We start from the raw sequence: 24,607 nt of genomic DNA, 5'->3' as shown, positions 1-24,607 counted from the left end.
CTTTAACTTTCATGATTTATATAATTATAGGGCCCTTCAATAGCCATGGATGCGACGAAAGAAGCAAAACCTATTAGGGCTTGATTTCATTTCAACTTACAAATCTATATACTGACATGAACATAAAATCGCATGTCAAAATTATCAGAGCTTCCCTTTGTTCCAATGATTTATAAAATTAAAGTACTATTTCAAGTTGCCATAAATGCAAAAAAGTCTGCACCATCGTGACAAACAGATGAAAACAAAACCACTATAGAATAAAGAAGACGTGTTCAAATAAATATCAACCTGCACTTATTTCATCTACCATGCTCCAGTTTGCTTCTCACAGCAGTATGGATAACACACAATTGAATTTCACAATCACAATTGCATTAGTGTTGCATGTTTATCCATCACATACAAGCCCAACAACTGTAGCTTAGAGGTACAATTCTATGGAAAGTAGCTAATTCTTGACAATGCCATGGCTAGAATAACATATAACATCAGAAATTTGTAACATTGTGGCAATCAAGCAAGCATTTAACAGGCAAAAAATTATATTCAACGACCAAACAATACAAAACACAAAGTGTGGACAAAAACAATCCACCTTGTCTAATTCTCATTGTCCACCATTATAGTATGGTTGAAGAAAAACTTAGTATTTTATTCATCTTAGCCAGTGTTCAAATCTTCACAAGTTTTGGCAGCTAGCAATATGTTTGTATTTTGTTATTACACATGAAAAGCAAAAATTTAAATGAACATGATAAATCGTATTCCAGCTAACCAGCCATCCCAGCTTTCCCTGTAATAGCAACTTGCTAATATTCCACTGATACAAAATACTATCATAATAGCATAATGCCAATTTGAAAATGTCAACTGATTATAGGAAAGAATTGTTGACTAATTATAAGAGAGCCTATACCAGTCATTTAAAACACTAAAAGACGTGTCTTCCCAACCACAAAAATTGTGGCTTTGCAACCCTACAATCACCATATTTTGGTGCCACCTACTATTTAGGTTAAAAATAGCAACTCTTTATCCAAAAAGACACAGAATAAAGAGAAAAGAATGATGTTGGAGAAACACCTGCCCAGACTTCATAACAGCTTTGCCTGTGTCAAAAACACTTCAGTACTACCCAGTGAAAGAAGAATCCTTTTGTCAAACAAATTTCTGTGACAAAACAAATATTTTGTTACATTAGATAGGTAATTCCACTGCTCCTAGCATGCCCAGACTTCATAACAGCTTTGCCTGTGACAAAAACACTTCAGTACTACCCAGTGAAAGAAGAATCCTTCTGTCAAACAAATATTTTGTTACATTAGATAGGTAACTCCACTGCTCCTAGCAAGGGTGCAATTTGATGAATTCTTGGTTTTATTGGGAAAAGTAAACAATCAAAATAGTAACAGAGATAATGAAATGGTGAATTGAGAATCATGCGGCATAATGAAATAGCTATCTTGTTATGGATAATTATCTCCTTTTGGGATCTCTACTTAAGATTTTCTGGAAGAATGCAACTTTTGCTGCTGAGTCTGTGACAAATCTGCCAAGCACAGCAATAGTAGCCGTGCTGCTGCCAATTTTTTCAACACCCCGTGAAAGCATGCAGATGTGGCTTGCCTCGAGAACAACCATATCACCAGCTGTGTTGCAAGTAGAAGCAACAGTTTCTGCTATCTGCTTTGTGAGCCTTTCTTGAACTTGAAGCTTCTGGCTGAAAAATTGAACTATAGCATTCATTTTTTATCTGTCAAGCTGCTGTTTTTCTTGAATACAAAAGTAGCCTATGTGTGCAACACCAAAAAAGGGCAGAAGATGATGCTCACATTGTGAAAAGAAAGGCACATCAATTTCTGTAACAAATCCACTAGAAACAGCTTCTGTGCTGGCCACTGTGTCCAATAGAGGAGAAGACCCTCCTCGATAAGAGTCTGCAATACTCCAATCAAAACCATTCACTTGAAATCCTGGTTTTCTTAGACAAAAGTTTAAGAGCCACCAAACAAAGCAACGTGGTGTATCCTGCAGTTCTTCCCTCTTCGGATCTTCACCAACAGCAGAAATAATGGACTCAACTGCAGCAACCATCATAGAGAAGCTAACTCCAACTTTTGATTGTAAATTTAAATTGAGCTGAGAATTTGGACCAGATATTTTTTTTACCATGTGAACATTAGATCTTAATTCACTATCATCTAGTGTTTTGCCATTTACTGGAGGCAATCGCATGTCATCAAGTAACTGAAAGGGACACCAACTGCCTTGCTGACCGGCAGATGCAGTAGTACAAGACCTCTTGATATTGACACCACCAAGGCTTAAAACAGCAATAAACTCACCCCATGCATCACTGCTTTCATCTTCAAAATGGCCAGAAACGGCACAAACAGAAAAGTAATTCCAGCCACACATCTCCTGATTATCAGAATTTACTTCATAAGCATTTCCATCCATTACATGAAACTGCATATGCCAGCACTCCAAAGCAACAGCAATACCTAAAGGCCTTTTGGTGTCATACAACATCTTGGACACTTCATTTGCTAACCTCTGTGGCGCTTGCAGCCTCTTAGCAAACGCTTCTGCAACCCTGGAAAGTTTGCTTAAACCAACAACTCGTTGTCCTGATGAAATGTAAGCAACATGAAAACGCACCTTAAAAGGTAACAAGCAGGCCTCACAATATGAGAAAAGATCAATATTCCGCACCACAACCAACCCACCAGATCCTCCTCCACAGCCAATAACATTTTCTATACCCACTTCTGGAAATAAAGCTCCCCCAACTATATTCTTTACCGTTTGACAATAACCTGTTGATTCCATCCATTTTATCAAGTTAACATAAAGGGCACTAAATGCTACTTCCTTCTAAAGTTATATTACATTACCAGCTTAAGAAATAACTGGTGAATAAGAAAGTGTGACCTTAAGCATCAAGACCTTTTACCACTTTACAAAGTAATCCCCAATTAACAGGTAGTCAACACAATAGTGATACACATGAAATTCTACCAGTTATATGCTAAAACCATGTCTCGACCCATGAAAAAGGCAAAGAAGCAAAAATCATAATTCAAAAAATGTAAGTAGGAAGATTTGAATTCATATATATTACCTGATGTATATGTCTACAGTGAGAGACTCAACATTGGATCACAGAAAATAATACTGAAATTCTGGACAAAATCCTGTCTCCGAACATAGAGGCATGTATGTTTGTGCCAAGAAGAAACCTTCATGCACAAGCATACACCTTTACAGTTTATTGCCATAACCACTGATGAAAAGCAACCATAACCATTGCCTGTGGCAACTGGTAACTTACTGCATCTGGGATTATTCAAAACCAGATTCTTTGTAAAATTTGAAAGATATGAAGAGCATCCTCAATGGCTAAGGAAAAAAAATTAAATTAAATTGATGTCCACAAATGATGAAAATATATCAATGAGACTTGAAAGTACGTGCAGTTGCAATAGAAAATTTCTAGGGAATTCACAACCATTGGATCTAGAAAGCAACTAGAATAGTTGGCATGTAATCATGTAAACATGACAAGAGGGAGTAAAAAGGATCAAAAGCATAAATCATTAAAATGGAGAAATTCCGGCAAGATATATATACAAAAAATACATACTACCTGCGGAATGTGATATTATGGCAATCAAAAGCAAACATGTTAGAGTAACATCCATGCTGTGATAAAAGAAACAACACGTTTGCTGCTCCAAACTTCAATTACGCATTATAATGCCTATCCTATATAGCATACACACAAATTTGCAGTCTTCCATGCAATGCTCTCAGTCCAATTCTAACACGTCATCTTTCCAGTATTCTCATATCTCCAACTTGTGTGCAAATGTGTAATAAACAGATTTCTATTTAAAAAATGGAAAAAAAGAAAGCAATATTAAAAGAAGTTGCCATAGATAGCGAAGAATCAAAAAGATGTGTGCATTCTAATAAGAATAGATGATTAGCCACTGCAGGAGGTTTGTCAGTGTTTAGAAGCTCTTATTTACTATGTATCTTAAAACATTCTTGTTAATAATAGGTTAATTATTTTTAGGCAGAAAATTTAAAGTATATGCTTCACTGAAAGTTTTTCTATTAGGAGTTTTAACAAGATTTTTATCTTGCTGTTTCATCAAGCATCTCTCCTCAAACGGTGCTTGCTACAGTTTCTACAGGAAAGAGAGCTTTAAGAGATATCAATATTACAGTTTGTGCAAGTTTTCTGGTAACATACACTATTAAATGGTTAAAGGCAGTTTGGTTGAGATCCCTATATAGCTTTGTGAATGCAGCATCAGAAATTGCATACCCTTGCAACTTCACCTACACTTTTGTATCCACTTTAGTGTTCATTCCCCTAGTGTTTGCATAGGCTCATTCAGCCCTTGCATCAGCATTTCTTCCCTCTCGAGATGCTTAGGATACTTTTTCAGCAACAACCTTCTTGTGTCACTTTTGCATTAGCCATGTGATTTTAGCACTTCCCACCATTTTGAGCATGATTTGTCTAGACACTAGCACCTAGTGTGTGTTGGAGTAACTTTAGGACAATTATCTAATTATTTATTAATTAAGTTCTTTAATTGCATTTTCACTTAAGCTAAACTTGGGTGCTTTATTTTATCTAGGTGTTATGCTTTTTTAGTCATACGGAGTCGAAATCGGGCAAACAATATATTCTTGGAAAGCTGGTTTCGTCGCTAATTGTAATCTGGTGGTGGTTTTGTCAGATTATGCACCAATTTTCCATACCAAGCCTCCAAAGGCAGCCTTCAATTTCGCGCTTCCGAGGCCATATCTTACACATCCAAACTCCTTTTTTCCGATTTCCATACATCGTCGAAAAGCTCTCAGAGTCCTCTATTCAGATCTCAACTCCTTTTCTGCAGATTTTTCATCAGGTACTCAGAGATTTCAATCTTTTCCTTTTGGGGTTCTTTCTTGAAAAACGTGCAAATCAGTGGGTTTTTTTGTGATTCAAGTTGAATTTTTTGGCATTGAGAGGATATATACTACTATATCAATCCATTTTTGTACTTTCTTTTAAATTTTTCATGGATCCAAATCATATTGCTCCCCCTACTCCATTCAACTACAATGGTTGGAAACAAAAAATGGAGATTCACCTGAAACACTAGGGGTTATACAAAGTGACCATGGGTACAAATGTTGAGCCTACAAGTGCTAATGAGAAGAGAAAATGATCTAATAGGAGTGATGAGGCTTTTGAAGCATTATGCATGTCTATCTCTCCAGATCTTCTCTTTCATGTTGAGTCTTGCACAACACCTAATGATATTTGGATTACATTGGAGTCCCAGTTTGGAAAGCAAGATGCATTGAGGGGTTTTCAATTGGAGAACGAGCTTATTGCCTTGAATCCTAATGATTTTGACAGCATCTAGGACTTCTTCACCAAATTCAAGTCTCTCAGAATACGGTTGAAGCAGTGCAAAATTGAGGACTCTCTATTCTTGCCAAGCTTGGTCCTGATTATTGAGTTTTTGTTTCTACATTTTTATGCCACTAGAGATGCTCTTGGTACTCGTTACACCATGCCTTCACTTGATGAGTTTGCTTCTCAACTCACATAAGAGCAAACCAAGTTGGTTCAGATGGGGAGATTGAAGTCTTCCAAATCACAAGCTCTTGTTGATTCCCAGAGTTCCACAGATCAAAAGGCTTCACAAGGCAAAGGTAAGAAACAGAAACACAAGGATTCTAAGTCATATGAGCAGCCCAAGGACACACAATCACATGATTCTTCGGATTCTTCTTCCTCTTCCAAGAGGTCATCATCGAAGAAGGATGAGCCTAAGTGTGCATATTGCACTAAGTCAGGACATGATGAGCAACAGTGTTATGCAAAGAAGATTGATGAGCTAACACATCTTTTATAGAAGCACAATATTCAACCACCTTCATCTAGTACATCTTCTACTACTTCAAGAAATGGACATTTTGGGTCTTCCACCATGGCAAGTGGTGAAGACAAGACGAAAGGCCATGCCCTCTTTGCATCGACACAATCTCAATCCTCCACGTGGCTTCTTGATTTAGGAGCTTCACATCATACGGCATCATCAAAGGGTATGTTCTCTTCTTTTGAGCGTCATTCTTTTCCACAGATATTGATGGGTAATAACACTTACATGAGTGTTAATGGAAGTGGTTTTCTTGAGATTGATGGTGGCACATTCAATAATGTTCTGTGTGTCCCTGCATTATCTTCCAATCTCCTTTCCATTTACCAAATTACTCATAGTGGGACAGGCAAGACAATTGAATTCACCCCTGATTCAGTGCTCGTCAGAGATCTTCATAGTAGATAGCTTGTTGCAGTTGGCAGTGTTGATCATGCAACACGATTATATGAGTTCTCTCATTTTGCTCCCATTGAGCATGAATCTAGTCCTATCTCTCATGCATTGACAGTAGATCAGAAATGTGTGCTTTAGTCATCCACAATGGTTCTTGAGACTTGTGTTGATCCTCCTCCACCTCCTACTTCTTCAGAGATCAGTTTAGTTCAACAAGTTGATTGTTCCCTTCTACTTTCAGCAGAGTGGGATGAGTACTTGCCATATATTACAGCATTATTTGATTCATCACACCATGCAGACATTGGGGACATGTTTGATGGCAGTTTGAGCATTCCTGTCATCTCATCTTCAATGCCTTCAGAGGTTGTTCAACAGGTATCTTCACAACAGTTTGGATTTGCATCTTTTGATTCAAACAGTTGCAGAGTTGAGCAGTCTTCCATGGCACACATCCAAAGACTATTCCTTCCATCTCCTTTCATGGAGTCGTTTCAGCCTTGGCCACTTAACTTGTTTCTTCCTAAGGGGAGGAACGTGGTTTGCCGCTCTTGGATCTCCATCAGCATACATCCTCGAGCCTACATCTTCGACATTGGAGCTTCTTCCTTATGGGGGGGAGACATCGTCTCTTCTTCTCTCTCTTATGGGGGGGATATTTATTGTACTTTTGTGATCGATTTTGTACTTGGGTGGCCACTCGGAGTCCTTCATCTTAGTCACAAGTAGTACCCTTTTCTTTTTCATTGCATCTCTCACTTTTGGAGAGAGGTTTTTTCCCATGTGGTTTTTCTCCTTTTCTCCATTTAGAGAGACCTCATTGTTTTGAGTTGCAGTGGTTTGTAAATGAGTACCTAATCAAGCCTTTGTTGTTGGGACTCATTCATGCATACATTTTGCATTCATCACTAGCTCTTTAGCTTATCCCTAAGTTAATCTTAAGGGGGGGCATTCATGCATACATTTTGCATTCATCACTAGCTCTTTAGCTTATCCCTAAGTTAATCTTAAGGGGGGGTGTTGGAGTAATTTTAGAACAATTATCTAATTATTTATTAATTAGGTCCTTAAATTGCTTTTTCACTTAAGCTAAAGTTAGGTGCTTAATTTTATCTAGGTGTTATGCTTTTTTAGATTGAGTTCACTTAGAGGCACTTCTAGTTAGCTTTTTTAGCTTGTAGTTGAGCTTAATTTAGCTCCTACTTTGCATTGCTTTAGTTCTTCTAATTTTAGGATTAGGGCATCTCTTGCACTCTATAAAGCAAGTCATTCATTCATTGTAATTGCACCTTCAATATTGAATCCTCTATTCTTTTGTGCATTATACAGAATTCTCTGGTTGTTATAGAGCATACAATCTTTGCTTGATCTCTTTTGTGTGATAGATGTTTTGCTTGCAAATGATTCTTGGCTCCTGTGGTTGATCATCAACTTCTACAATGTGGACATTCATGCATAGCGCTAGCATACCATGACATTTTGTCGTTCAAAAGGTGTTTTTAAGCACTTTCCACTTGTTAGCCTGACGGATCAGGGAAAACGGCTTAGAATGATTCCAAAAAGGCTCCTCTTCCTTTCTCTCCTCTCCTCTTTTTAAACACATTTCATTTACATGCAAGCTCATTGGCATCTTTAAAAAATCTTTGGAAAATTATCTTGGCTCTCTCTCTCTCTCTCTCTCTCTCTCTCTCTCTCTCTCTCTCTCTCTCTCTCTCACATCTCTCTCATCTCTCTCTCTCAAGCTTGCTATAGCACTCTACACTCTCACAACATTATCTCATATCTCTCTTGGCTTCCTCAAGCCTTTCAGGTAATATCTTTCTATCATCTTGTGTCTTTGAGCATCTTGGGATTTATCACATCCCTTATTTGTAAAATCCTTTATCATTTTATCTATTTATCTTTTATCTATCTTTCTATCTAGCTGATGTGGAGGTGAAAACACCAAAGCAGGGACTTCATTGAGGCAAGTCCCTAAACAGCCCCAAACATCTTTCTTCTTCTATGTGTGTGCATCTAATTCAAGCACATTCAACCGCACGAAGGTTTGCTTGTGGTTATTTATTTTATTTGTCTTTTAATCATTTAAATCTTGTAATTTGATTCATTCCTTTACCTCTGCTGTTGCATTTCTCACTTTTGGGTTTTATAGGTTAGCTAGAGCATTGAGTTGGGTCTTCATTAATTTCTGAGCATTTTTTGTTCTTTGTTTGTATGTGACGACAGTGCTACACACGGACATCTGCTAATCGCGCTCCTGTACTTGGCCAAGAGGCTTAGATTTGGACCGAAGACACTCTATTGTCTATATTTTCCATTCGTATAGTCAAAAGTTACTTTTATTTTTCTATAAATAAATAGTTTAACTAATTTATTTCTATTTGAGTATTTTAATTAGTTTAATCTATCTTAATGTATGTAGTGAAATTGACACTCAAAGGAACATAGTTTTCCTTTTGAAGAGTCACAATTCCTCCATTACAGTGAAACTCAATTTTGATGGTGCCTCTAGAGGCAATCAGGTAAACTAGTGCAGGAGCGGTCATTTGAGATTCACGTGGTTCCTTTTTGCTTGGAGGATCCATACTATTGGGTAATTGCACAATTAGTGGTCAAAGGAGACTCAGGGTTCAGCATTTCCTTAAACATTGGGGTTTAAAAAATTAGTGGTGAAAGGAGATTAATTATTGGTTTTAACAGGCTTCACAAAGGTTTAAGCCCAAACTAGAAACTAAATAGCCTTTTGGAAGAAACCATTAAAGTCAGTAAATCCTTTGATGAAATAGTGTTTTCTCACTGCTTCACAGCAGTCAATAAAGCTGTCAAGCTTTTGGTCAACTGCAGTATTGACCAAGAATCGCACACAGTAATTTATATTTATTTTCCACACTCCTGGTCATGTCTGGCAAAATTAATTTATTGGGAACCAACTTAAAATCCTATCCCTTAAATTCTTTCCCCACCAACCTTACTCATTACCACATCACCCTATCTATTCGACTGTACCTGGTTCATGTATTATGAATGCCACATATGTTGGCAAACACTCAAACTATATCCCCTAAGATCTTTCTACTCAAGTGGCTCATTATTCCAATTTGACTTGGATTTTAACTCCCATGCTCCAGTATAATACCTAGCATGTCGGAATGGGCATAAATAGGGGATTCGGCAAATGTTGTATCATGTGTCTTCAAATGTTTCTTGCAGGTAGTGGGTGGCATTAAAGCCTGTTGGTGCTCATTCTTATAAGCAGTAAAATGACTCAACATTGCGAAAAAACTACTCCAAACAATCCTTTTCACTGTGTACAGGCTTCTGAGAAAACGCTTGTTGCTACCTTCAATATTGATGAAGCAGCAACTCTAGGTTTTATTGAGGTGGTTTTGGGAGAGACAGACTGGTCTAGAGAAAGCAGGCCTCCAAGATTAGAGGCATGCATCAGGAAGGACTTTGTCAATAAAAAGACTAAAGTTGTCCCTGAACAAAGGGTTTGTGTGTGGTTTCTGAGAAAATGCTTTTTGCTACCCTCAATGCTGATGAAGCAGCAACTCTAGGTTTTATTAAGGTGGAATTGGAAGAGACAGACATATAATAGAGAAAGCGGGCATTCCAAAATCAAAGACATGTATCAGGGAGGACTTTGTCAATAAAATGACTAAAAAGTTGTCCCCGATGAAAGGATTTGTGTGGTTGCTTCGCCTCTTCCTTTCATCTGTGCATACTGCATAGAGGTGAGATGGTGATGACTACAGCAGAAAAATGTTTGGAGAAGGTGTCATAGCTGCAGGAGGAGCTTCAAAGGCAGACCTGTGTTTGGTATACAAGGAAAATGAAATGGTTTATAAAGAGCTGCAAGAGGTTAGGCCATACTGTTGTCACCTCAGGAAAGTGATGGAGAACCTAATGATCATCCATAACCATGGCATTTTGGAGGTTTTCAGCACCCTTGGAATGCTGCAGCTGACTTGGGAAAACAAAGCCTGCCAACTTCCATCAGGAGGTCTTCAGTGGGTCAAATTCCCTGCATTAGGAGCTTCCTTCTCTGGTTCGTTAAATGGCCAGTCTCAGTAAAGTGTGACAGAGGTGACTTTACATGAACTGGATGACTGGGGTGTAGCAGCAAGTGGTGTTGTGACTCACTGGGAAGTATATGAAGAAATGCATGTGGAAATTGCTATAGTTTTATTGTGATTGGATTTTTTATTGTTGGCAATAAAAATGTATTTTCAAATCTTGGTCATGACCATTAGAAGTTTTTTGTGTTAGCATTTATATTGGTAAGTGTGTTATTTCCATTTTCTCCCTTATTAACAAACTTTTAATATAATGCAAAATATTTAAGGGTGAGGGCCCCAATAGAATCCTCACTGGTTTAGATCCATTTATTCGATACAAAATTTAAAATGATGTTTTGGGGCTACCAAGCAATGTTTCAGCTCATGTAGGTGCCAATACAAAAGATTTAATGTTGCCTCTTAGGCTTCCTATGGCACTCCTTGAACCCAAATTGGTAAAATACTGGCAATGAAGAAAATTGGAAGGAAGCTTGACCTAATAGGTTATATAAAACACCATGATACAGTATGCAGCCACACCATAAGAATCATCAACTGTTTTCCCTTGACCTCTCATTGCATGACAAAGAGCCAGTAGCCCTTGGATGCATAGAGGGGCAGCATCCCAGCATGAAATACCATGTTACTGTAGTCAAATGTTATGGCATTTGCAAAAATATTCCAGTTGACACATCTACAATATATCCCTTATTAGCATGGATGCATGTCAATCCAATGCTTAATTTAAAATCAGGTTAAAAATCCAATAACAAATTCCACTTTGTGAAAGATGCCACCTCTTTCTAGGCTTTCCCCACTCTTCTTGTCATAAACCTGCCTTTAAAGGGGGCAAAAATTGCAAAACTGCAGCTTAATGCTTTGTGAAGGAGCACCGATCCTTTTTTTGAAAGTAAGTAATGGTGCCACTTGTGATGATTCTTTGGGTACCAGAGCAGAGTTAGTGGTTCATTTCCTTAGTCTTCACCCCAAGTGTTCCCAAATTTTAGTTCTTTCCTGCCCTTCATATATTTTATGTCCATCCTAACTTTCCTTAAGTTTAAGCCCATCTTACCCTTTAGTTCTCCATATGCACTCGCATATAGGAAACCTTATTCCAAAGCCTGAACAATGATTATTGCATACTGTCACTCTCATTATCACTTGACCTATTAGTTATTATTGCCCATACACAACTTTCACAACAGAGTTTTGAATCTACTACAACAATCGTCTAGAAGACTTTTGCCTTGCTCTTGCATGCCTCTTATGCTACCGCAAAACATTTTTACAAACATTCATCTAGGCTTACCAATAAGGCATGTTAAAGGGTTGCTAATCATCTACTTCAAATTGCCAACAACTTTCTCCCATTATAATGCCACATAGCCCAAATTTCCTTAAAATTGGTGAATGCCATCCGCACATGCCTCTTTTGGAGCAAATCTGAAGACCCAATATTAACAGCATAAAAGTTGTTTATATTCCATAACGTTATCTTTGCATATTGAGGGTTTGGATTCATTACAAGTTCTATTTCCATATCCAATTCATTGTTGCAACAAAAATTAATAAGTCACAAATAGTGTTGTCTCTAATCCTTATCCTTTCTCTTCCACATACTAGATAAAAATATAAACATATTAGATGCTTTAGTTTTAATGTTTATTGCAAATCACATAAAATAGCACATATACTGTCTTGTTAGTTAAACCTTAACCCTTCCAAACTCCAAGTTGACTCCTTTTATCCATTCAGATATCTGATCTCCATCATGTACAATGATGCATGCCATCACAAGGACTTTAAATCGCTACACATCTTGTGAAAACTTGAAGATCATTTGCTTGCTTGTTCTTAACTCCATATTATAACAGCTGAGATGTTCAAGCTTTTGCAGGTATATTTTGGCACACCCAATGAGACCACTCCAAGCCAATCTATCAGTTTTTTGGGTTAATCTGCCTCTATCTTGAATTTGCTAACCGTTTAAAGGACAGGTTCACATTGTTCTTAATGTTTCATAACATTTAAGTCAGATTTTCCTCTAGTGTAATTTTTTACACAGTTCCACGATTGACTCACCATTGTCACATTTTTTCATTTTTGTAAAGCTCAATGCAATCATCATGCCTTTTTCTCATATACCAGGGCATTTTTTACTAATAAAAAACTGATTCTCTTGTCACTTTTGATATTTTTATGTCCTTTTTTCAAAGTTCTCTGTTTCTATATCTGCTTTTGTTCTCTATAACTATGTTTCTATTCTGTCATTCCACTTCTATTCATGGCTCCTATTCCTCCTGCAGATAAGTCATCAACAGAGAGACTCTCAAGCTGACTAAGAATGAGGTTGTGATGTCCACTGAACATGGGAAGCCTAAGGTACAAACTAGATCTAAAGAAGTAAGAACTAATACAAATCTAATGAACACGTGTCTCCTACACCTCAAAGGGGTACCCTCACTAAAGGGGAAAATGCAGAAAAAAAATTATGAAGGATTTCTTGTCTAAAGACATAGGAACCTACATTAATTGAAATCTATTGCATTCCCAATATAAATAACAATAATAATTTTAAGCAAGTACACTGAGCTGTGAAAAGGAATTGTAACTACAGAAAGGAGAAAGAAAAGGGTAAAGGAGTATTAGAATTTAAATTCACACCTTTCAGTGCAACACAAAATGGAACAGATGTGCAGAACTACTCTTTGAATTAAATGAGGAAGCTCCCTTTACACTAAAAATTAACCTGAACTGCACAATATTTCTGGGGTGATTTATGTTAATGCTAAATAAAATGTAGATGTGTATCTTTTTGGTTTTGCCCGGGGTAAAAGGCTATGATGCTCTTTCAACACTAGGCAAAGGATTTTATGCTTTTTAACTAAAAACAAATCCTAAAACTGCATGTTTACATCATTCAATTAAAAAAAAAGACTAAACAGGGCAAGTACACAGATTAAATAGCTTAACACAAACACGAACATTGTGTTAAATTAAACACAAGACACGGTGCATAGCGACAATCTACACCTTCAAGCTCATCTACACCTTCAAGCTCATCTACAATACAAAGCTGCGTTATAGAACTGCAATAGTGAACTCTAAACCCACACTATAATCCATGCCAATATTGGTGACAGGACACTAAGATGTCATGACTCATGACTCATGATCTCAACTGTTCAAGCTATATGCTACAGACCTCCTAGACTTCACTTCCAACCTGAAATAGGCAATAGTGACCTTTGCTCATATGACCCAAAATTTTAGGGAATTTGCACCTCCATCCTTTGATACTCATGTTGGTTAAAAACTATCCTCCATGTAGGAACCCCTCTCATAAGCATCATTATCCCAAGGATGTGTATTTTTGCTGCATAGTATCATAAGCAATATGACATGATTTTTGTTTCCATGATTCTTGCTCTCACAACAATGTGGATGTCTATATATTGCAGCCTTTTCTATCTCCAGAAACTTCTTTAATTCTTCACCACTTTTTGCCATTTGTTTTGTTGGGTCATGAAAGGAAATAATATTTTACCTTTTTTGTTTGCATCTTTCTCTTCCTGTTTGTCCTCTAATTCTATAGTGCATTCTTCAGTAGATTCCTGAACTTTCTATATCTTGACTTTCCTTTGGTCAACATCATGTGTAATATCCTACAATATAACATTTTTCTTTCTATATCAAAGCTTTGTGAATTTCTTGGGCACCTTAATGTTTATTGTCCTTCATCATCCTCGTCTCCCTCTACTTCTTCTTCTGCCCCTCCTAATTCTATTGTTTCTTTCAATGCATATCTATCCAAGAAAGTTTGTTCCAGTTCATCCAAAAAAGAAATGTCACTATACAATGGCACATACCATTGGTTAGCTTCACCTTTCAAGTGTAAAACGAAATATGCTTTTCATATTATACCCAAAAGCTCTATTATATCAATGCCACCATTCTAATGCGTCTCCACTTCCATCAAAATTAGGGCACTCCATTGAAACTAGAGTTTTACAAAAAAATATTCCAATAGCCATTCTAACACATATCAATGACCCAAATTTGATCCAATCATTTCATAATGATGTTGGCCACGAATCCAAAAATGCAAATAATAGACCCCAAATGAATTTTGGGAATCTTCCCAAAAATGTAAAACAATTGGAAAAATTCAGCAAATTGTAGTCTGTAGAATTAATTTATGAAAAAATCTAAAATTGTGATAACTCTCTCAATATTGATGATAAAAAGCTGAAAGTTGAATATTACCTTTGTTATATGATCCTTCAACTTAGTATAGAAAAATTTGCAAATATTTGTGAGATATAGGCAAATCTTCAAAAAGTAGGATTTCATATCATCTTTGTCAAAACCGTAACTCTAATACAAGTTAATAAGATCCACACATAATAATTGCAATATGATAACATAGAAAAGAGATCACATAATAATTGCAATATGATAACATAGAAAAGAGATCCCATACAACACGAGATGTTTGTGGGCCAAGATGCCTAATATCCAATATATATAGAAATAGAATAAACCCTTGATGTAGGACAACACCATACAATAATCCTCATGGAAGAAATCACTCCAAGAGATCCCATACTCTTCACATATCCTTAAAATGATAATCTCCTCCTTTACATAGACCTCCTCCCAATTACATAATGGAGAAGTAAACCACTAAACCTAGTGTAGGTCTACTCATTACCTAACATAATTAAATACACAATTTATCCATATGACTCGATATAACTAACTTAACAAATGTATTCCACATATCAGCATCTTCATCCACCTATACACATTATAATATCATATCCTTGGGTACATAACAAGTGAACTCTTTCTCACAGTTGGGCTCAAAATATGTTGTGAAGGTCTTGTTTGGTTCCAAAAATCTTACTCCTTACTCTATGTATAGCTACCAATACCTTACTCCTTACTCTATGTATAGCTACCAATACCTTATTGAGGATTTCATAAACCTCATTCCTCCATATTTGTAGACCATTCAACTTAGGCATTGAACCTAGTTTTGAATTTGTTCGGCATTGAAACACATTATGCACTCTTGCTGAACTAGATTCAATGAATCCAAACTCGAGTATGTTTGTTCATGCCTTGAGACAAAATCCATCTTGAAGTACTCAAGCATGAACCCACTTCTCATTAAGAAACTTTTAAATGAATATCTTAAAGTTAAAGCATTTAAAATCTGTGTTAGTATTTAATATTTACCCACTACATAGTGGAAATCATCTCAAAACAATCACTACCAAATGCAACTATAGATATATATGTGATTCTCCCTCAAGGAAGAAGACATGAAAGATTCACTTGAGATCAACATTGTTTGTAAGAAAGAAACTAAATAGAAAAAAGGTGGGAAGTAATGGTAAACTAACATATGATTCTTGAAAATATTATGATTCTCATTGCACCAAGGACTAATCCATTGAAGAATGTATGGTTATAAAGCATTAAGACAATAAGGGGGCTGAGCTATATGAAAACTTGTCATTTGCTCCACCAAACTGCAAGTTGGAGATTAATAATAACCCCTTCTCTAGCTAGAAAAAAACTAAAAAAGAAGAGAACAATAACAAGAAAAAGAGATATTCCCAATCTCAAATCTTCCCATTCTTCTAATTACTCTTCCAATTCTTTTGCTGATTTCAGTTTTAAAATGGTACACTCATTGGTGCCATTGATGTGAAGAACTCTACTAGGATGATAACAATGATAAATGAGTGTTTTGTCAACATTTTCTCAATAGGGCTACTTACCCATCTAAACATCCAACTACATGCTAACATCATCAATACCTAGTCATCAAGGAAACAATCTCTTTTTGTCAGAATCTACCTCTAGGATCTGTTGCATCTTTGTCCAAATCAAAGCTCTAAATCTCAACAAGTTTGGTCTTGCCAAGGAAACCCTTTCACAAGAGGTACTTGAGATTCTTCACACCTCTCATGTATCCCAAGATCATCCCTTACTGATTTTTGATCCATGAGTGCTCCCAAACCCTAATATCCTTTAGGAAAAAGCTTGTTTTCCCCTCTACATAGAAGTATCAATTAGATGAAGTGTAATAACGCATCACATGGTCAACAACAGCTTCCCTAATCATAATGTCCATGAGAGTATTCAAGGCCCTTGAGTTATCCAAAAGAATCTTTATTGATCATCTCACAATAGTGTTGGCTTCAACAATTCCACAATACACCCTAAGGGCAATGTCATGGTCGATATCAAATTTGGGCCCAAAACCATCAAGGTTGAGTTTAATGTACTTGGTTTGGACTTATCTTACAACCTCATCCTCAAACAGACTCAAATCACCACCATGAAGACCTTTCATTACTTTTCACAAGATTCAATTTGTATATCATGGCAAAGATTGTGTCATCCCTACTAATCCTAGTCCTTGGACTTGGAGTAAGCAAAAGTCCAAAAAGAAGGATGAACCATTCACCCAATAATTGTTGCCTAAGAATCAATTATTAATCCATTTGTCATTAAAGATGTTAAATACACACCTAGGGATCAGAAGAAAGCATTTGACATACTTGCAAAATCTTCCCTCTATGGAGTGTTTACCACTCTCATATGTACCACTTCTATTGTTCCCTCTTTGGAAGCATCTTCCATTTATCTTGCCATCACTCATATGGATGCAGCCCCCTCTGGTTCCAAGGTTTCTAAGGTGTCATTCATATTGATGAACATCTCTACTAAGGAATCCACTACTTTAAATCACCACCTCATGTTGTGTCATACAACTTGATGCTTGTCAAATAAATTTAAACCAAAACAACTTTAATCAACCTTAATGCTTAATACCGGTAAACCAAACTTTATGCCGGTAGACAGTTTATCAGTTAATTGCAGTACCGGTAAAGATTAATGCATGAAACAGAAAGACAATAACATCCACAACACATAACACCAATATTTGTACATGGAAACCCTGTAAGGGGAAAAACCATGGTGGGAAACCTTACCCACAATCAGATGATACTACTGCAGATAGTATGTGTATACAAATGGGGTCTGCACATGCAGAAAAGCCAAGCGCCTAGAGCTCACTACTCAATCACAAATGGGAGTCACACTGACTACAATTGGATGGTTAAATCCAATAATGATGTACTGCTCAGAATAGCATCTTCATATGCTGGATTCAGTATCGGTGTAGTTCTAATTGCTTTTACAAAACCCTTGCCTCACCTTCAAATGATGTTTGCGTGTATAGCTCTTCTTAATCTCGCATATACCTTCTTACAATTCCTTTTCCCAATCGCATATCGATCTTACAAATAAGATCTTACATATATACCATAACCTAAGACCAATTTTAGTAGGTCGGCTCTAAAAGATATTACAATAAAACAATTACAAGTAAATCAATAACCGATGCAATATCCGATTCAACATGTCAGTTTAATGCATTTACAATAACAACAAATTCATCTCCAAAGCGTGTCGTGCTGATCTAGAATAGATAAGCCTGCTGGTGCTTATTCTGGACCTATTTGCCAGTAACAACAAATATGCAAATATGAATAAACTAATGAACAAATCTCCAAGACAAAGTGTCCAAACGATGTCTTCGACTTAACCAGATGTTTTCCATGTCATTCCAAGTGCCGGTGAACAATATATCCTGCCGGTGTACCAGATACCAGTGACTGTGCATAAGTCACTTGCTTGCCGGTGATCATTGCCAGTTCTCTAAGTGTTAACCCGAGTTGATAAGTGACATTTAAACTAGGAATACACACACAAGAAACTGGTTTCTTTATTTTACAGATATAGCAACAGATGGTTGTCCCATGAAAAAAATTACAAAATAAAAGTCAAATGGCCCTTGGTCTACTAGTAAAGTTGTTTGGCTCAAAAGGAACAAAAAAGAACGCAAGTTCAAATCTTGTTAAATGCACTGGCCCAACATTATGAGGAATGGTGCAGAGGTACAAGCCCTGTACAAAGTTGGACAGAAATTCAAAAACAGGTATAGATTTCCAACAACAAAAAAATATAGGAGCTAAACAGTGTGTTGATGTTATATGCTCCTCCCACAATCTTTTCTTCATGTAATGCACATTAAACTTCCAACAGACATTTAAACCAAAAACAAAAACGGTTCCCTAAACAAAGCAAGGCCTTATATAAAGTAAATGACCATCAGAAACATCTCACAGCTTGGAAGAGCTACAGAGATTGACAAGGAAGGGCATGAAAAGCCAATCAAGAGCCAAACAGTCAAAGACACTAAAAAGGGAACTAAGAGTGTTGGTGTTTGTTGATGTGTTTTTAATGCACATGCAAACACAGAATAAAATACCTAGAGGTATCTTATCCTCTCTTGAGCAAAGTTTCCTGACTGCTGAAGATCTCGCCGAAGGATCAGTCGAGGCAACTCCAAGGTTCTTGTATGTAGGTTCTCTACTCGTGGATAAACTCTTAGTGGTATGATGTGATTTTGCTGGAATCACAAGGGGACTTACACTTGATGACTAAACGTCTGATTTGCTTTGAACATAGCTGGAACATTGGATTTCACTAGCCTAGATTTTTTTGAAAAAAAGGAAAAGGATGAGGGCGAGGAAAGGATCTAATTCTGACACTAAGAATGTAGGAGCAATGAATGATCTTTGATGAAATTCTAACTAAGTCTTGTTTTGACATCCCAAGACCATCTCCACAAGGTTAGTGCGATCTTCGGAGGAAAACTTTTATGATGTTCAGATCATCACTATAGGCGTAGACACCATCAGGCTGATGCATGTCAATGAAGAAGCGACAATTGAAGTTAAGCTCAAGCTAAATGATTCCCGTTGACTACACAAGGCAAGTCTGCAATCAACAAACTGCTAGTAGTATGGATATACAAATTTCACCATCAATCAAACACATTTCTTCCACTCATCTAATAACATGAAATCAGAACTGAGAAGTATAAAGACCATGGAAATTGTTGAATCGACCCATAGATTTCACCATTTCTTCAATGAAGTTTTACAAGCCTTTTACAACAACATCTTGGCAACAATCTTTGCCTTCTCTTGCTATTCTATCTAATTCACTATTTCTAACTATTCACCTTCTAACTACTGACTAACTATTAGCCTTTACAAATGAGGAGCCAGGGCTTATATAGCGCCCGCAATACAATTCGATGGCTCAGATCAATTTGAGATCAATGGCCAAGATTTTACAATGAAACCCTAATTAGGGTTTGTTACAATCAACTTAATTCTGACCAATGAAATAATTGCATTATTTGGACACATGTCTTCTCTGGAATATTCGACCAATGGATAGCCGAGGTAGGTACATAGAAGTTAGTGCCATCTTTGATGAGTCAGGTACATTGAATTTGGACGCGCTGAGGTGGACCAATCCGACTGGAGGAGTGATGACTGAGACGCCACCTTGTCTTTCCTTCAAATGTTGGACTGGAAGAGGTCGTCCTTGATGAGGCTAGGCTGGAGAAGGTCGTCCTTGTTGATGCTGGGCTGGAGAAAGTCGTCCTTGTCCTGGTCTTCTTTCATCTGCCAAAACAAACCAAAAGATGATTAAGGACACATAATAAATTCATTTCAACATAGCATTTCCTACCTTAAATCGTCAACAAGAAGATATCAAAATGAAGTTTGCTTAAAATCCTTTCCAAGGACAGGCTCCATAAGAATTTCGCCCTGGACCCTTTGGAAGGGTCAGGAGCGAAATTCTCTCGTTTAGGCTTACTCCTTCATCATTTTGTCTTGAATCCACCCCTCAAGGCTAGGCAATGGTCTTCTTCATTCACCCCATCCAAGCTTGGTTTGTTCCTGCAAGGTAAAATAGGGGATTTTGAGATTTTCGCCCTGGACCCTCTGGAAGGGTCAGGAGCGAAAATCCTTCTCTGGCCTAGAATCATCATTTTTTGGAACAAACATCCACTCAAAGGTGGTCTCAAGGGCAATTTCTAGCTTGTTTAGCCTTGTCTTAGCACAAACTTGAAAGGAATGCACTGGTTTTGGATTTTTCGCTCTGGACCCTTTGGAAGGGTCAGGAGCGATTTTTAGGTTTCAGAGCAATTCCTTCATCCCTTCATCTTCAAATCATTTCCAAGTGATAGAACATCATGTCTTACTCCTCTTTGAATCCTGTAAACCAAAATCTAATCTTGAACTGTAAGGAAAATAGGAGGATTTGGAAATTTCGCCCTGGACCCTCTGGAAGGGTCAGGAGCGAATTTCCCTCTTGGCTTCAAAATTTGCATTCTTAGCATTCCAATTCCACTTCAAGGCAATTCAAATGTCTTCTCACACCCATGTCTAAGCTTGGTCTAGTCCAATCTTTGGAAGAAAAGATAGGTTTTAGGATTTTCGCCCTGGACCCTCTGGAAGGGTCAGGAGCGAAAATCATGTTCTAGGCTTGATTGCTTCTTCTTGACAATTTCAATTATCTTCAAAATGCAAAACACTCTTCCTCACGCCCATCCAAGCCATAAAAACTTAAAAAGTTGCTTTGACCTTGCAAGGAAATAGGTGCTTTGAGGAATTTCGCTCTGGACCCTCTGGAAGGGTCAGGAGCGAAATTCACCATTTGGCTCAATTCTTTCACTTTTTGATGATTTCTTGCAACTTCAATTCACTCCCAGGGGTAATTCTTTCTATGTTTGACCTTATCCCATACTTGGCTTAACAAAATTTGATAGCAAAAGGTGATTTTGAGAAAATTCGCTCTGGACCCTTTGGAAGGGTCAGGAGCGATTTTTCTAATCTTGACCAAAAATCTTCATTTTTTTACCTTAAAACTTTTTTGCCAAGTGGGATTTCATGTTTCATCATGCTAGGATTAAGGTTTCATATCCAAGAAAAGCTAAAAATGGTTTTGTAAGGAATTTCGCTCTGGACCCTTTGGAAGGGTCAAGAGCGAAATTGACTTTCCTGGCCAGAATCCTTCGTTTTCTTCACTTCTAAACATGCCCAAGGTTTTCAACGTGCTCATTCTTCCTTTCACCATGCCTTTGACACTTCAATTTGACCAAACTGAGCAAGAAATGCCTCCTATAGAGTTTTTTCGCCCTGGACCCTCTGGAAGGGTCAGGAGCGAAAATTAGGTTTTAGGCTTATTCCATCATCCTTTCAAGTTGCATTCACCTCAAAAGGCTAGAAAACACTTCTCTCACGTCCAACCCAAGTTTGACTTAATTTTGCAAGGGAAGATAGGTGTTTGAAGAATTTTCGCCCTAGACCCTTTGGAAGGGTCAGGAGCAATTTTCATCATTTCTAGCATATTCCCCCATCATTTCATCTTGAATTCACCTCACAAGGCAAAGAAACTCCTCTCTTCTCTCATCCAACCCAAGTTTGACTTGATTTCGCAAGGAGAAAAGGTGATTTTAGGAAATTTCGCTCTGGACCCTTTGGAAGGGTCGAGCGAATTTCCTATTTTGAGCTTGTTTTGGCTACTCCATTACCTCAATCAAATATTCAAAGGCAAGAACACATCAAAGTCCACCTAACCATGCCATAAACTCAAGAATTTGACCATCTCAAAGAAGAAAATATGAGTTTCCAAGAATTTCACTCTGGACCCTTTGGAAGGGTCAGGAGCGAAAATCTAGTTTTGAGCTAAAATCATCATTCTTTCAACTTGAAACTTTATTGCAAGGTAAAATCTCATCTCCCTTTGCCCTAGGAACAAGGTTTTAAGCCTGAGAAAGGTCAAAAGGTATACTTACAAGGAATTTCGCCCTGGACCCTTTGGAAGGGTCAGGAGCGAAAATCCCCTTTAGGTCAAAATCTTGTCCTTCAAAATCAACCAAACTCCCTCTCAAGGCAAAAACATACCCATTCATCTCCCATCAAGCCAATGCCTAGCCAAAATAAGGAGGAAAACAAGAGTTATAAAGATTTTCGCTCTGGACCCTTTGGAAGGGTCAGGAGCGAAATTCCTAATCTTGGCCAAGATCCTGACTTCATTTTCACATTTCTTCATTCAAACAAGCGTTTTTGCCTTCATTCAAGCCTAGGAATGCATTAGTTCTAGGTTTTGAGCAAAGTAGAATGTCTTATAGAGAATTTCGCTCTGGACCCTTTGGAAGGGTCAGGAGTTATATTGCAAAATCTAGTTTTTGGAGGATTCTTCAGTTTTCCAGACTTAGTAAAATTTCAGGATCAGGACATTCTAGACTTAGCCAAATTTCAGGATCAGGACATTCCAGACTTAGCCAAATTTCAGGGCATTTGAAGATCAGGATGACATTTCAGACTTCATCACTCACCAACTCGACCTAGCTCGGACCTTCAAGAATGATATCCACTCACAAAGCAAGACACAATTACCAACGAGAGCAAAACCAGGCCCTAAGGAAGACTCCCAAAGAAACCCTAATTCTGGGGCCCTGTGGACTCACCCTGGCTCAAGCAAAGCCTACCATCCTATTGATCCCCTAGTGACACTCAAAATGCAAAGGCTAACAGACAAACCCTAAACATCTAGAAAGCAAACCCTAGAAAGCAAAAAGCAGGGGTCCCCATTTGCAATGGAGCGATGTGTGAATACGTCACAACATCTAGCGCCACCTTGAATAAATGTTCCAAAACATTTCAGAGATAAAGACTCAATTGACACTTAGAACCTCCGGAAAATTCAACCCAACTTATCACGAGACTAGAAAATGCACTCAAAGTAGAAGGAAAATCTTTAACCAGATCTAGACACTTAGTCTTTGATTACCCAGGTGTGTGCAAGTGTATTCATTCCTCTCGACAAGACAATTATGACCTTCAGGTTCCCCTGTGATTAGCTACGTAGTTTATCTGATCCTCAAAACAATACTGAAAGATAAAACAAATGTAGAGGACATTAACAAAGAATGTCAAATCCCTAAGAAAATAGAAGCTCGCTTCATTGGGTACTAATTGAGGTGGGCCGTGCAGTGGTCTCAGCTTGGAAATTCATTCCAGTAAGCACCAATTCTAGTAAGCAGCTGGATTGACTCCTAGCCAGATTCGGTCAACCAATGGAGGATGATTCACCAATGACCAATGCGACTCAACGGAATTCAAAACTAAACCCCCCCCTCGCAGTCATATGCCTCATCCTTATCACTCCCACCCAAACAAATAAATAAAATAGGGCAAAACAAAATATTGAAAGAAAAAAAAAATGTTGAGGACATTTACAGAGAATGTCAAATCCCTAATGTAGCTAATCATATAGAAATCATTCAACTAAATTGAGGTTACAATACATTACCATGCCTCCAATACTTCAAAGATGCGATGCACTCCATGATGAACCATAGCAAAACTGCTTTATCTGCAGAAAGGTCAAAGTCAATGTCAGAAACTCTATCCAATTAAAGCATATTTGAATGTTTTCTAAATCAATTTCAAAAGCAGAAAACTAAAATACTAAATATGCAGAAGAGTTGATACAAGAATATGGGAAAACCTGTTCACTGAATAGGATTGACAGAAACAAAAACAGAAATACATTTACCCAAAAGTGTCCATCAAACTAAAGGATCACTGACAACTTCATCTAATCTTTAACTTTCATGATTTATATTATTAATGGCCCTTCAATAGCCATGGATGCGAAGACAGAAGCAAAACCTATTAAAGCTTGATTTCATTTCAACTTACAAATCTATATACTGACATGAACATAAAATCGCATGTCAAAATTATCAGAGCTTCCTTTTGTTTCAATGATTTATAAAATTAAAGTACTATTTCAAGTTGCCATAAATGCAAAAAAGTCTGCACCATCGTGACAAACTGATGAAAACAAAACCACTATAGAATAAAGAAGACATGTTCAAATAAAATATCAACCTGCACTTATTTCATCTACCATGCTCCAGTTTGCTTCTCACAGCAGTATGGATAAAACACAATTGAATTTCACAATCACAATCGCATTAGTGTTGCATGTTTATCCATCACATACAAGCCCAACAACTGTAGCTTAGAGGTACAATTCTATGGAAAGTAGCTACTTCTTGACAATGCCATGGCTAGAATAACATATAACATCAGAAATTTGTAACATTGTGGCAATCAAGCAAGCATTTAACAGGCAAAAAATTATATTCAACGACCAAACAATACAAAACACAAAGTGTGGACAAAAACAATCCACCTTGTCTAATTCTCATTGATCCTACTAATTACACTTAGAGCC

At 37.4% G+C, this 24,607-nt stretch overlaps 1 pseudogene; it reads right to left on the bottom strand.

The window, feature by feature from the left end:
- Positions 1 to 624: 624 nt before the first annotated feature.
- On the bottom strand, positions 625 to 3,108 carry LOC131859568 (GTP cyclohydrolase 1-like; annotated as a pseudogene).
- Positions 3,109 to 24,607: the final 21,499 nt, after the last annotated feature.

The sequence above is a fragment of the Cryptomeria japonica genome, chromosome 10, assembly GCF_030272615.1.
Source record: "Cryptomeria japonica chromosome 10, Sugi_1.0, whole genome shotgun sequence".
NCBI classification, from domain to species: domain Eukaryota; kingdom Viridiplantae; phylum Streptophyta; class Pinopsida; order Cupressales; family Cupressaceae; genus Cryptomeria; species Cryptomeria japonica.
Note: the sequence above shows the minus strand (reverse complement) of the source record. Positions and strands in the feature narration are given on the sequence as shown.